We start from the raw sequence: 14,250 nt of genomic DNA, 5'->3' as shown, positions 1-14,250 counted from the left end.
CCCTTCCTTACACATGTGTCAAAATGGAATCATTATACCCAAAATATCTCATTTTTTTTAGTAATACTCATAGTTTTTTACTAATAACCCTTGTACATAGTCAACTCTTCATCTTATGTGAGCATTTACTCATTTTTTGGTATTTTTCTTTTACAAATTGGATGTATGTCCTCCCCACACATGGATTGATCTTATTGGCCCATATGAACCTTAATTGGACCATAATCCAAAAATTTCTGAAAATCTAGGCCCTTAGGCTAAGGTCCTTTATACCCATTTCCAATTAATTCCAATTACACATTGAAAGTTCTTTTTGAATTTCCGTTTCAGGGGAATTCATTTTAGACACTAGGAGGATTTTTATATCCAAAAATATCTCAATTTTGGACTACCTCCCTCTAGACATTTTCTCTCTCTAGATCAAAACAGGGTAAAAACAAGATCTTTTATATTTCTGAAGAGAGATTGACTAGGGGAAGTACTGGACATCCTGAGAGGCTAGGGAGGAATCTTACATTCTACCCCACTTAAAAAACATGAGATGTCCTCATCTCACAGGTGGAGTATGATTTCTTTCATCTTCTTCTTCAACTTCAATCACTTCCAGCATTACTGCCTTGGAAGTGGACGGCCGATTTGGGAACAACTCTCTTTGACTTCTCCTATTCTGAGGTGGAGGTCTTGCATTACTTTGGATTGAAACTGCAGGTTGGATAGAGGGTCTACCTTTGGGATTTCCCTGATTTTGGCAGATAGAACCCTGATTACTCTGGACGGAAGGGGTTGGAGTCTGGAATCTTAATCCTTGATTTTCCTACCCTGAAAACCTTGATCCAAAAGGAGTTGGGCAATCCATGCTACGATGTCCAAACCCTTGACAATTATAGCATTTCACTCTCTTATTCAAGGGTGGAACTTCTGAAGTTGAAATCCAGGGGATTCACTTTCGAGAAAAGGACATTTCTTCCATTCTGGGCGGAGGAAGGTTGGAATCATCTTCTAGCAATAAAGGTGATGGTGCTAGCTTTGGCGGGACTTTGACATCAAAGGCTTTGGCAAAATCCTTCGCCATCCGAACTGCTTCGGCCATGGAAACTGGCTTGGCATTCTTCACCAGGATATTCAAAGGTTCATTCAGTCCCTGAATGAACCTGGCCATCAGTTGTTCTTCATCCAGTGGAGGTGAGTATCTGACGAGGAGTGCGAATGCTTGGTGATATGCTTCAATAGTTCTACTCCCCTGGGTTAACTCTACGAATTCGTTCATCTTTGTTTCTAAAAAGCTGGGAGGACAGAACCTCGTCCTTAGGTAAATTTTTAGATTAGTCCAGGTTTGGGTATTTCGATCCAGACGGTTTGTCTCGCAGTTGTTTCTCCATGCCACTCTAGCTATCTCCACTATCTTCAACCTTGCAAGAGCCATTTTTCTCTTCTCATTGTACCCGGTGACATCGAAGTATTCTTCCATTGATTTGATCCACTTCTCCACAGCCTCGCGCCCAAGTTTTCCCCTTCACCCTTGAAAGGTCCAGGCTGCGAACTATGAAGAGTTTTATGAACATCCAGGTCGAGCTCTTCTTCATCAAGTTGGGGGTTACCATTTCTACCACGATGACCTCGATCCATGTTCCTATCAATACGAAAATTCTTGTTAAGTCTCTTTATTTATGATTCAATCTGATTTTTGATTCAACTGATTTCGGGGTTCCCTAAATAGGTCGGCTCCCTACAGAATCAAGGGATAAAGATACTCATACAGAACGCATTATCAGTTAACAATTCATTCAGAATATCTCATTCATATCTTTAACACAATAATGGTCCATCAGACTAATTTTTTCCATTTGAACACTCCTCCATGGGGATTTCAATTTTTCAGATTTTTTACTTATCATCCCTTAACTTGATCCACTCGACAAAAGTTAACAGTAGCTGTTGCGTGACAAGTGGAGATCAATGGAAGGATGCAACAAAAAGATGCAAGCAAGAAAACAAGTGACATTCTTATTTAGGGCTCTTGTAAAGAGTTCCAAGTTGTAGATGAGTGTGGGAGTGGGCTTAAGAATAATCCCACATGGGAAGTTTTGGGAGTTTTAGAGTTTTTGTATAAAAAGTGGCTCATTTGAGAGCTTAGGTACACTTTGGGCTAAGTTCATGCTAGAGCTCCTTTGAGAGAGCTACTCTCCCTCTTCTCCATAGAGGTGAAGACTCTTCTCTCACCCCATCTACATCTTTGTATGAGATAAATCTCTTCATTGAATCAATAGCAATGTCATGAGTCTTTCTCATCCTCTTCTCTAATCATTTTACTCTTATGCATGCTTTTCGTATTTCATTTTTGTGTATGTGGGCTGATTTGAAGCTTTCATGGAAGCTTGATGCTTGAGTGTGTGCATGCTTGTAGGAAGATAGGAGTGGAGTGAGGTCTTTCTCTTTGCTTGTGTGCATAGTGATTGTGTTCCTCTTGCTTGTATTTGTGAATGAATGGGTGTGTAATAATGAGGGCAAGTTGATCTTGTGTGTGTGCTTAGTCTAGTGTCATGTGATGGTAGCCATAAGCATTCTCTCCATTTGTGGATAAGCTTTTGTGCACCGGTACGGGTTAAATCCCTAGCTCCGAAAGGGATGCAAATCCCATTGGATTGAGCTACACGTGGATCATGCTACTCTTCCTACAAGTGAGAGAGTTTTCCGTCTCTCCAGTAGCAATCTGCCAGCACAATCCACTAATCTCATAGTGATTGGCTGAAGTCATTAGCATCATTCCAGTTAAGAACATCATCACAGGAACTCGTCCCTTTCATCCTCATTTTTGCGATTTCGCTCAGCTTATTACATTTCAACCAAATTTCAAGAATCATCATTTTTCAATCAGAATCCAAATCAACTCATCAGTTCTCAACCAGAATTTAAAAATCATATCAACCACATTCAAATTCATCATTTGGATAGCATTAATGCTTATAATTTCAAGTCTTAGATTTACTCGTACATACTGCCAGTAAAGAGCTGCAGTTATACCCTCGGTATATATGGGTAGTCATGGTTCTTGGAACTATAAGGTAAATACCATCATGTCTAGGCCTCAAGCAAGTCAGGGATTCCATACAATTGCGGTACTCCCATCTGAAGACCCAATTACTAATTTATGAATTTCAGTTTGAATATCAAATTGTATGAATTTTATCACACAATTACAACCTTTTAGTGCTTCTTGATAAATTTTTGACATATTTGGCTTCTCGGTTGATCCTCATTAGCCAAATGGCTCTGATATGAACTCTAAGATCCCTGTCCCCACCGCGCAACAAATTTAGGAGTGCTAGCAGTGGAAGTAGCACTTCTTGTGTGGGGCAAGGTCCCACACTCGAGGCCTCGCCCACGGATATCCAGACAAGACACTAATCCATCGGTTTTTCCAAAACCAAACCCAGAAACTTCCTTTGCCCGGAAAGCACGGGCGATTCCACCAGGATAACTTTTCCCTAACGTAGTCAAAAACCTTAACTAACTGAGCTCATCTGACCGAACCCGTAAGTCCCATAGTCAGAGTAGGCAAAAAGACTGTACTTGGATCATAGAGCCCAACGCTTTTTTCCTCATTGAGAGGCACGTTGATTCTTTTCCATAGAACAACTTTTGTCCGAAATTTACTTCATCTATCGAACTAAACAGAAATTGAGTCTCGATTTACAGATCCATCAGTCCAGCCTAACCCCATCCATTCCCATGGGTTAGCCAACCGCCCACCACTGTAGTGATGGGATCCAATTAGGAATTTGGTTAGGTTTTGTCCTGAGTACCAGGAAAAAGAGTTCCCAGGTCCCCTAGCCGGATGTTCATGCAAACATAAAACTAGTCACACCACTTACACACCCAATATGAAATTGTCTTTTTTCTCAACATCAGCTATCTTTAAAACAATCCTTTAATGAAACCATTGTGTCACAGTCCTCAAAATCTCTGGTTGAATCCTTATTTCCAATCATTCCTTCATTGGTGTACTTATGGCATCATTGGCAACCAGAACGCTCACCACCTATTCACTCAGGGGCCTTTTCGATAGTTCCTAGCTCATAGTAACCGGCAATATATTCACATAACAAAATGGAATCTTCGTGGAAGATCAGCAAGATCAACCAATAGATCCATAAAAGAGTCATGGACTCATCCGTTTGAGGACCAGCAAGGTCAATCAACCAGATCCATGCCCGGTTTCAGAAAACAACACTTACTCCTTGTTTCAATATCTTCCACGACGCACGTGTGGGTATCTTCGGCGACCCACAGCCTGAGCACCGTATGGTCAGCACCCTCTAGGATCCTTCGCAGGTTACCGAGCGCTTCACTCATAGGCCGCTTCCTTGGTCCCTCATCCACCATACCGGAAGCTAAATCGAACCGAGGCTGGGCAAGACCTCGGCCGACCATGCTACGTGAGACTTCTCCGTTGACTCTCCGTCAGCTGTTGTAACTTTATCAGTTAGGTCTCCACGACCTTAAACACAAGAAGGTCAAAATGCTTCCCCAGCATTCTTGACATAAAACAGTCATTTACAAACAGGTCACAAATACAGTTTCTATAATGAACTCTCGTATCTCCACATTATCCCTCCTATCAATCCACATTACTTATTCCACATTCCATTCATATGTGTACTCATTCTTATCCAATCACATTATTTTCCATCTCATCACATCAGATTCATTCACATCACATCATTTATTCACATCCCAATTCACATGTCATCACATCTCATCCATTCACTCATATCGACGTCACATCATTTTACATACACATTCGCATTCATTTTTCCACATACACATTCGCATTCATTTTTCCACATACACATCCACATCCATTCATCCACTTCCACATCCACATCCACATCCATACATCCACTTCAACATCCACATCCACATCCATACATCCATTTTCACATCCACATCCACATCCCCATTCACATTCATACATCCACATCCACATTCACATTCATACATCCACATCCACATCCACATCTACATTTATACATCCACTTCCACATCCACATTCATACATCCACACATCCATTTCCACATCCGCATTCATACATCCACTTTCACATCCGCATTCATACATACACATTCACATCTACATTCATACATCCACTTCCACATCTGCATTCATACATCCACACATCCATTTCCACATCCACATTCATACATCCACTTCCACATCCGCATTCATACATCCACATCCACATTCATACATTCATATCCACATCCATACATCCACATCCATACATCCATTTCCACATCCACATTCATACATTTCCACATCCACATTCATACATCCACATCCACATTCATACATCCACATCCATACATCCATTTTCACATCCACATCCACATCCATACATCCATTTTCACATCCATACATCCATTTTCACATCCATACATCCATTTTCAAATCCACATTCATACATCCACATCCCCATTCACATTCATACATCCACATCCACATCTACATTCATACATCCACTTCCACATCCGCATTCATACATCCACACATCCATTTCCACATCCACATTCATACATCCACTCCCACATCCGCATTCATACATACACATCCATATCCACATCCATACATCCATATCCACATCCATACATCCATATCCACATTCATACATCCACATCCATATATCTATTTCCATATCCACATCCACATCCACATCCATACATCTATTTTCACATCCACATTCATACATCCACATCCACATCCATACATCCATTTTCACATCCACATCCACATCCATACATCCATTTCCACATCCACATCCACATCCACATCCACATCCATACATCCATTTTCACATCCACGTTCATACATCCACATCCACATCCACATTCATACATCCACATCCCCATCCACATTCATACATCCACATCCACATCTACATTCATACATCCACTTCCACATCCGCATTCATACATACACATCCATATCCACATCCATACATCCACATCCACATTCATATATCCACATCCACATCCACATCCACATCCACATCCACATCCACATCCACATCTACATCCATACATCCATCTACATCATCCCACATCAAACCACATCATCCATACATCAATTTACATTAATCTACATCATTCACACATCAAACCACATCATCCATTCATCCATCTACATCAATTTGATTCCTATCACATCTCATCACATCTATTTATAGAATGTAAGAGAATTCTAATTTTTGATATAAAGATTCTTTACGCATCTAATTAGGCATAAAGATAACTTTAGTAGAAATAACGCTTTTATAAAAATCCTTTTATGCATCTATTTAGGCATAAATTCAATTTTAAGGAAAATAACACTTTCGAATTAAAAATAAACCTTTTATGCATTTACTATGCATAAATTACATTTTAATGAGAATAACACTTTCAAAATAAAAATAAATCTTTTATGCATCTATCTATGCATAATTTTAATTTTAATGAGAATAATACTTTCAAAATTAAAAAAAATCTTTTATGCATCTTTCTATGCATAAAATCAAAATTGATAAGAGCAACTCTTTTGGATTAAAAGTAAAATTCTTTATGCATCTATTTATGCAAAAAATTAAAATTGATGAGAATAACACTTTTGGATTAAAAATAAATTCTTTATGCATCTTTCCATGCATAAATCCAATTTAGTAGGAATTACACTTTTAGAATAAAAGAATTTCTCTTATGCATCTTCCCATGCATAAAAACTAAATCCAATGAAAAATAACTCTTTTAAAATAAAACTTTCTTTTATGCATCTATTTATGCATAAATTCAATTCTGATGAAAGTCACACTTTTATAATAAAACAATTTCTTTTATGCATCTAATTTATGCATAGAATCCATTTATGATGAAAATCAAACTTTTAATATATCAAAAAATCTTTTATGCATATTTTTATGCATACAAATCATTTATGATGAAAATCACTCTTTTAATATAAAAGAATTTCTTTTATGCATCTAAATTATGCATAAAATCCATTTATGATGAGAATCACCCTTTGAATATAAAAAAATCTTTTATGCATACAAATCATTTATGATGAAAATCACTCTTTTAATATAAAAGAATTTCTTTTATGCATCCACTCTTTTAAATAATCACTCTTTTAAAATCAAAATAAGAATTTCAATATGCTTCCTTCTATGTATAGAATTCAATCCTAAAGAAAGTAGCACTTTTTTAGTAAAATATTTTTAGTATGCATTTTTCTATACCTAGGATGAAAAATAACACTTTAAGAATACATATACGATGGGAATTACTCTTTTTGAATTAAAAAAGTATGGCTGACCATTTTTTAATTTTTAACTCTCTAAAATTAATTAGAATTTCACCAAGAGTATTTAAATCATTCTAATGTAAACATTTTCTACTTATTTAAGATAAACATTATGAAAAACTTGATTTTATCCATTAATCATTCATCTAGGATAAAGAATGGTTGGATTTACTAAAGAAGAGAGGGGAATGCCTTTTTTCAATGACGCATAACATCATATTCATTTTAGAGAAGACAAAAATCATAAAAACCATTAAAATTAAGCATAAATGAGAATTTATGTATTTCCTTACTACCATTCATCAATTAACTTCAATAGCATTAAAAAGCCATTCCAATTAAGCTTCTGAAGCTTGAGAGGGGTTGAGAAGAGAGAAACATTGAGAAATTATAGAAAAAGATCAAAATTCACTCTTTACCTTACAAATTGCTTTATTCTTTGATCACGGTAGAGACCCCCAACCAATCAATTGCTTTGGTATGTTGATGGAGCCACCAATGGAGATTAAAGAAGGAGGGAAGCTCCAATTTCTTCAATTTGGAGAGAATTTTAGAGAATGTAAAAATTATCATTCTTTCAGTATAATTTTGGCATAGTATAATTCTCCTATTTTTTTACAAAGGGCTTAGGTTCTATTTATAGGAGAGGGAGGCTCTAACCAAGACCAACTGATTTCTAGAATTTTCCAGATTCAGTTTGGTTGAATTTGAACCAGATTAGAACCTAGTTTGGTTCCTTTTTTATTCGGTTTGATCCAAGAGAGAGGAGAGATAAAAATATCACATTATTTTTTAGTTTAAAACTCATTCAAGCATGTGAAGTAGGCGCCTCCTTGAAGGGACTTCCCTTCATTACACATGTGTCAAAATGGAATCATTATACCCAAAATATCTCATTTTTTTAGTAATACTCATAGTTTTTTACTAATAACCCTTGTACATAGTCAACTCTTCATCTTATGTGAGCATTTACTCATTTTTGGGTGTTTTTCTTTTACAAATTGGATTTATCTCCTCCCCACACATGGATTGATCTTAATGGCCCATAGGAACCTTAATTGGACCATAATCTAAATTTTTTTAAAAATCTAGGCCCTTAGGCTAAGGTCCTTTATACCCATTTCCAATTAATTCCAATTGCACATTGGAAAGTTCTTTTTGAGTTTTTGTTTCAGGGGAATTCATTTTAGACATTAGGAGGATTTTTATATCCAAAAATATCTCAATTTTGGACTACCTCCCTCTAGACATTTTCTCTCTCTAGGTCAAAATAGGGTAAAAACAAGATCTTTTATATTTTTGAAGAGGGATTTGACTATAGGGGAAGATACTGGACATCCTGAGAGGCTAGGGAGGAATCTTACATTCTACCCCACTTAAAAAACGTGAGATGTCCTCATCTCGCAGGCGGAGTATGATGTCTTTCATCTTCTTCTTCTTCTTCAATCACTTCCAGCGTTACTGCCTTGGAAGTTGATGGGCCGATTTGGGAACAACTCTCTTTGACTTCTCCTATTCTGAGGTGAAGGTCTTGCATTAATTTGGATTGAAACTGCAGGTTGGATAGAGGGTCTACCTTTGGGATTTCCCTGATTTTGGCAGATAGAACCCTGATTACTCTGGACGGAAGGGGCTGGAGTTTGGAATCTTGATCCTTGATTTTCCTACCCTGAAAACCTTGATCCAAAAGGAGTTGGGCAATCCATGCTGCGATGTCCAAACCCTTGACAATTATAGCATTTCACTCTCTTGTTCGAGGGTGGAACTTTTGAAGTTGAAATCTAGGGGATTGACTTTCGGAAAAAGGACATTTCTTCCATTCTGGAACTTCCCATATCCTGGGTTTGACCCTGATGTCTCTTAGGCGGAGGAAGGTTGGAATCACCTTCTAGGAATAAAAACCTTTTGAAAGGTGATGGTGCTAGCTTTGGCGGGACTTTGACATCAAAGGCTCCGAACTGCTTCGGCCATGGAAACTGGCTTGGCATTCTTCACTAGGATATTCAAAGGTTCGTTCAGTCCCCGAATGAACCTGGCCATCAGCTGTTCTTCATCCAGTGGAGGCGAGTATCTGACGAGGAGCGCGAATGCTTGGTGATATGCTTCAATAGTTCTACTTCCCTGCAGGGATTTCACTGACGTAAACGAAAACATGTGAACATGTTAATAACATATGTTAATAACACAAAAAATCTTGTGATCACATGTTATATTCACAAAGCTTTCACAAGGGCCTAAAAAAAGTATCTTTGTCGGGCATAAAAAATCTTCTTAGGTGGCCACTGACCTGCTATTATGTGAAGATGGTAGTATGAGAACATGTGAATAGCTTATTCCCGTGTGTAGCCAAGATTTTGAGGGGTTCCTAAATGGCAAGTGACCTGTTATTTTGTGAACGGTAACATGAGAACATGTGAATAACTTGTTCACATGTGTTATTATCACAAAAAATCTTGTGATCACGTGAATATTAAATCCCTGCTCCCCTGGGTTAACTCTAAGAATTCGTTCATCTTTGTTTCTAAAAAGCCAAGAGGACAGAACCTCGTCCTTAGGTAAATTTTTAGATCAGTCCAGGTTTGGGTATTTTGATCCAGACGGTTTGTCTCGCAGTTGTTTCTCCATGCCACTCTAGCTATCTCCACTATCTTCAGCCTTGCAAGAGCCATTTTGCTCTTCTCATTGTACCCGGTGACATCGAAGTATTCTTCCATTGATTTGATCCACTTCTCCACAGCCTCGCCCAAGTTTTCCCCTTAACCCTTGAAAGGTCCAGGCTACGAACTATGAAGAGTTATATGAACATCCAGGTCGAGCTCTTCTTCATCAAGTTGGGGGTTAACATTTCTACCACGGTGACCTCGATCCATGTTCCTATCAATACGAAAATTCTTGTTAAGTCTCTTTATTTATGATTCAATCCGATTTTTGATTCAACTAATTTCGGGGTTCCCTAAATAGGTCGGCTCCCTACAGAATCAAGGGATAAAGATACTCATATAGAACGCATTATCAGTTAACAATTCATTCAGAATATCTCATTCATATCTTTAACACAATAATGGTCCATCAGACTAAATTTTTCCATCTGAACACTCCTCCATGGGGATTTTAATTTTTTAGATTTTTTATTTATCATCCCTTAACTTGATCCACTCGACAAAAGTTAACAGTAGCAATCTGCCAGCACAATCCACTAATCTCATAGTGATTGGCTGAAGTCATTAGCATCATTCCAGTTAAGAACAGCATCACAGGGACTCGTCCCATTCATCCTCATTGCGATTTCGCTCAGCTTATTACATTTCAACCAGATTTCAAGAATCATCATTTTTCAATCAGAATCCAAATCAACTCATCAGTTCTCAACCAGAATTTAAAAATCATATCAACCACATTCAAATTCATCATTTGGATAGCATTAATGCTTATAATTTCAAGTCTTAGATTTACTCGTACATATTGCCAGTAAAGAGCTGCAGTTATACCCTCGGTATATATGGGTAGTCATGGTTCTTGGAACTATAAGGTAAATACCATCATGTCTAGGCCTCAAGCAAGTCAGGGATTCCATACAATTGCGGTACTTCCATCTGAAGACCCATTTACTAATTTACGAATATCAAATTGTATGAATTTTATCACACAATTACAACCTTTTAGTGCTTCTTGATAAATTTTTGACATATTTGGCTTCTCGGTTGATCCTCATTAGCCAAATGGCTCTGATATGAACTGTAAGATCCCTGTCCCCACCGTGCAACAAATTTAGGAGTGCTAGCAGCGGAAGTAGCACTTCTTGTGTGGGGCAGGGTCCCGCACTCGGGGCCTCGCCCACGGATATCCAGACAAGAGACTAATCCATCGGTTTTTCCAAAACCAAACCCGAAAAAACTTCCTTTGCCAGGAAAGCACGGGCGATTCCACCAGGATAACTTTTCCCTAACGTAGTCAAAAACCTTAACTAACTGAGCTCATTTGACCGAACCCGTAAGTCCCATAGTCAGAGTAGGCAAAAAGACTGTACTTGGATCATAGAGACCAACGCTTTTTTCCTCATTGAGAGGCACGTTGATTCTTTTCCATAGAACAACTTTTGTCCGGAATTTACTTCATCTATCGAACTAAACAGAAATTGCATCTCCATTTACAGATCCATCAGTCCAGCCTAACCCCATCCATTCTCATGGGTTAGCCAACCGCCCAACCACTGTAGTGATGGGATCCAATTAGGAATTTGGTTAGGTTTTGTCCCGAGTACCAGGAAAAAGAGTTCCTAGGCCCCCTAGTCGGATGTTCATGCAAACATAAAACTAGTCACACCACCACTTACACACCCAATATGAAATTGTCTTTTTTCTCAGCATCAGCTATCTTTAAAAAAATCCTTTAATGAAACCATTGTGTCACAATCCTCAAAATCTTGAATCCTTATTTCCAATCATTCCTTCATTGGTGTACTTATGGCATCATTGGCAACCAGAACGCTCACCACCTATTCACTCATCAGGGGCCTTTTCGATAGTTCTTAGCTCATAGTAACCGGCAATATATTCACATAACAAAATGGAATCTTCGTGGAAGATCAGCAAGATCAACCAATAGATCCATAAAAGAGTCATGGACTCATCCGTTTTGAGGACCAGCAAGGTCAATCAACCAGATCCATGCCCGGTTTCAGAAAACAACACTTACTCCTTGTTTCAATATCTTCCACGATGCACGTGTGGATATCTTCGGCGACCCACAGCCTGAGCACCGTATGGTCAGCACCCTCTAGGATCCTTCGCAGGTCACCTAGCGCTTCACTCATAGGCCGCTTCCTTGGTCCCTCATCCACCATACCGAAAGCTCACCATTTAAATCGAACCGAGGCTCCGACCATGCTATGTGAGACTTCTTCGTTGACTCTCCATCAGCTGTTGCAACTTTATCAGTTAGGTCTCCACGACCTTAAACACAAGAAGGTCAAAATGCTTCCCCAGCATTCTTGACATAAAACAGTCATTTACAAACAGGTCACAAATACAGTTTCTATAATGAACTCTCGTATCTCCACATTATCCCTCCCATCAGTCCACATTACTTATTCCACATTCCATTCATATGTGTACTCATTCTTATCCAATCACATCATTTTGCATCTCATCACATCAGATTCATTCACATCACATCATTTATTCACATCCCAATTCACATGTCATCACATCTCATCCATTCACTCATATCGACGTCACATCATTTTACATACACATTCGCATTAATTTTTCCACATACACATCCACATTCGTACATCCACATCCATTCATCCACTTCCACATCCACATCCACATCCATACATCCATTTTCACATCCACATTCATACATCCACATGCCCATTCACATTCATACATCCACATCCACATTCACATTCATACATCCACATCCACATCCACATCTACATTCATACATCCACTTCCACATCCACATTCATACATCCACACATCCATTTCCACATCCGCATTCATACATCCACTTTCACATCCGCATTCATACATACATATTCACATCTACATTCATACATCCACTTCCACATTCATACATACACATTCACATCTACATTCATACATCCACTTCCACATCTGCATTCATACATCCACACATCCATTTCCACATCCACATTCATACATCCACTTCCACATCCGCATTCATACATCCACATCCACATTCATACATCCACATCCATACATCCATTTCCACATCCACATCCACATCCATACATCCATTTTCACATCCACATCCATACATCCATTTTCACATCCATGCATCCATTTTCAAATCCACATTCATACACATTCATACATCCACATCCCCATTCACATTCATACATCCACATCCACATCTACATTCATACATCCACTTCCACATCCGCATTCATACATCCACACATCCATTTCCACATCCACTCCCACATCTACATTCATACATACACATCCATATCCACATCCATACATCCATATCCACATTCATACATCCACATCCATATATCTATTTTCATATCCACATCCACATCCATACATCCATATATCTATTTCCACATCCACATCCATACATCTATTTTCACATCCACATTCATACATCCATATCCACATCCACATCCATACATCCTTTTCCACATCTACATCCACATCCACATCCATACATCCATTTCCACATCCACATCCACATCCACATCCATACATCCATTTTCACATCCACGTTCATACATCCATATCCACATCCACATTCATACATCCACATTCATACATCCACATCCCCATTCACATTCATACATCCACATCCACATCTACATTCATACATCCACTTCCACATCCGCATTCATACATACACATCCATATCCACATCCATACATCCACATCCACATTCATATATCCACATCCACATCCACATCCACATCCACATCCACATCTACATCCATACATCCATCTACATCATCCCACATCAAACCACATCATCCATACATCAATTTACATTAATCTACATCATTCACACATCAAACCACATCATCCATTCATCCATCTACATCAATCTGATTCCTATCACATCTCATCACATCTATTTATAGAATGTAAGAGAATTCTAATTTTTGATATAAAGATTCTTTACGCATCTAATTAGGCATAAAGATAACTTTAGTAGAAATAACGCTTTTATAAAAATCCTTTTATGCATCTATTTAGGCATAAATTCAATTTTAAGGAAAATAACACTTTCGAATTAAAAATAAACCTTTTATGCATTTTACTATGCATAAATTACATTTTAATGAGAATAACACTTTCAAAATAAAAATAAATCTTTTATGCATCTATCTATGCATAATTTCAATTTTAATGAGAATAATACTTTCAAAATAAAAAAAAATCTTTTATGCA

This window comes from Cibotium barometz, chromosome 61 (assembly GCF_041138505.1).
Source record: "Cibotium barometz isolate CiBa-2024 chromosome 61, ASM4113850v1, whole genome shotgun sequence".
Taxonomy (NCBI): Eukaryota; Viridiplantae; Streptophyta; class Polypodiopsida; order Cyatheales; family Cibotiaceae; genus Cibotium; species Cibotium barometz.
This window is presented reverse-complemented; position numbering follows the sequence as displayed.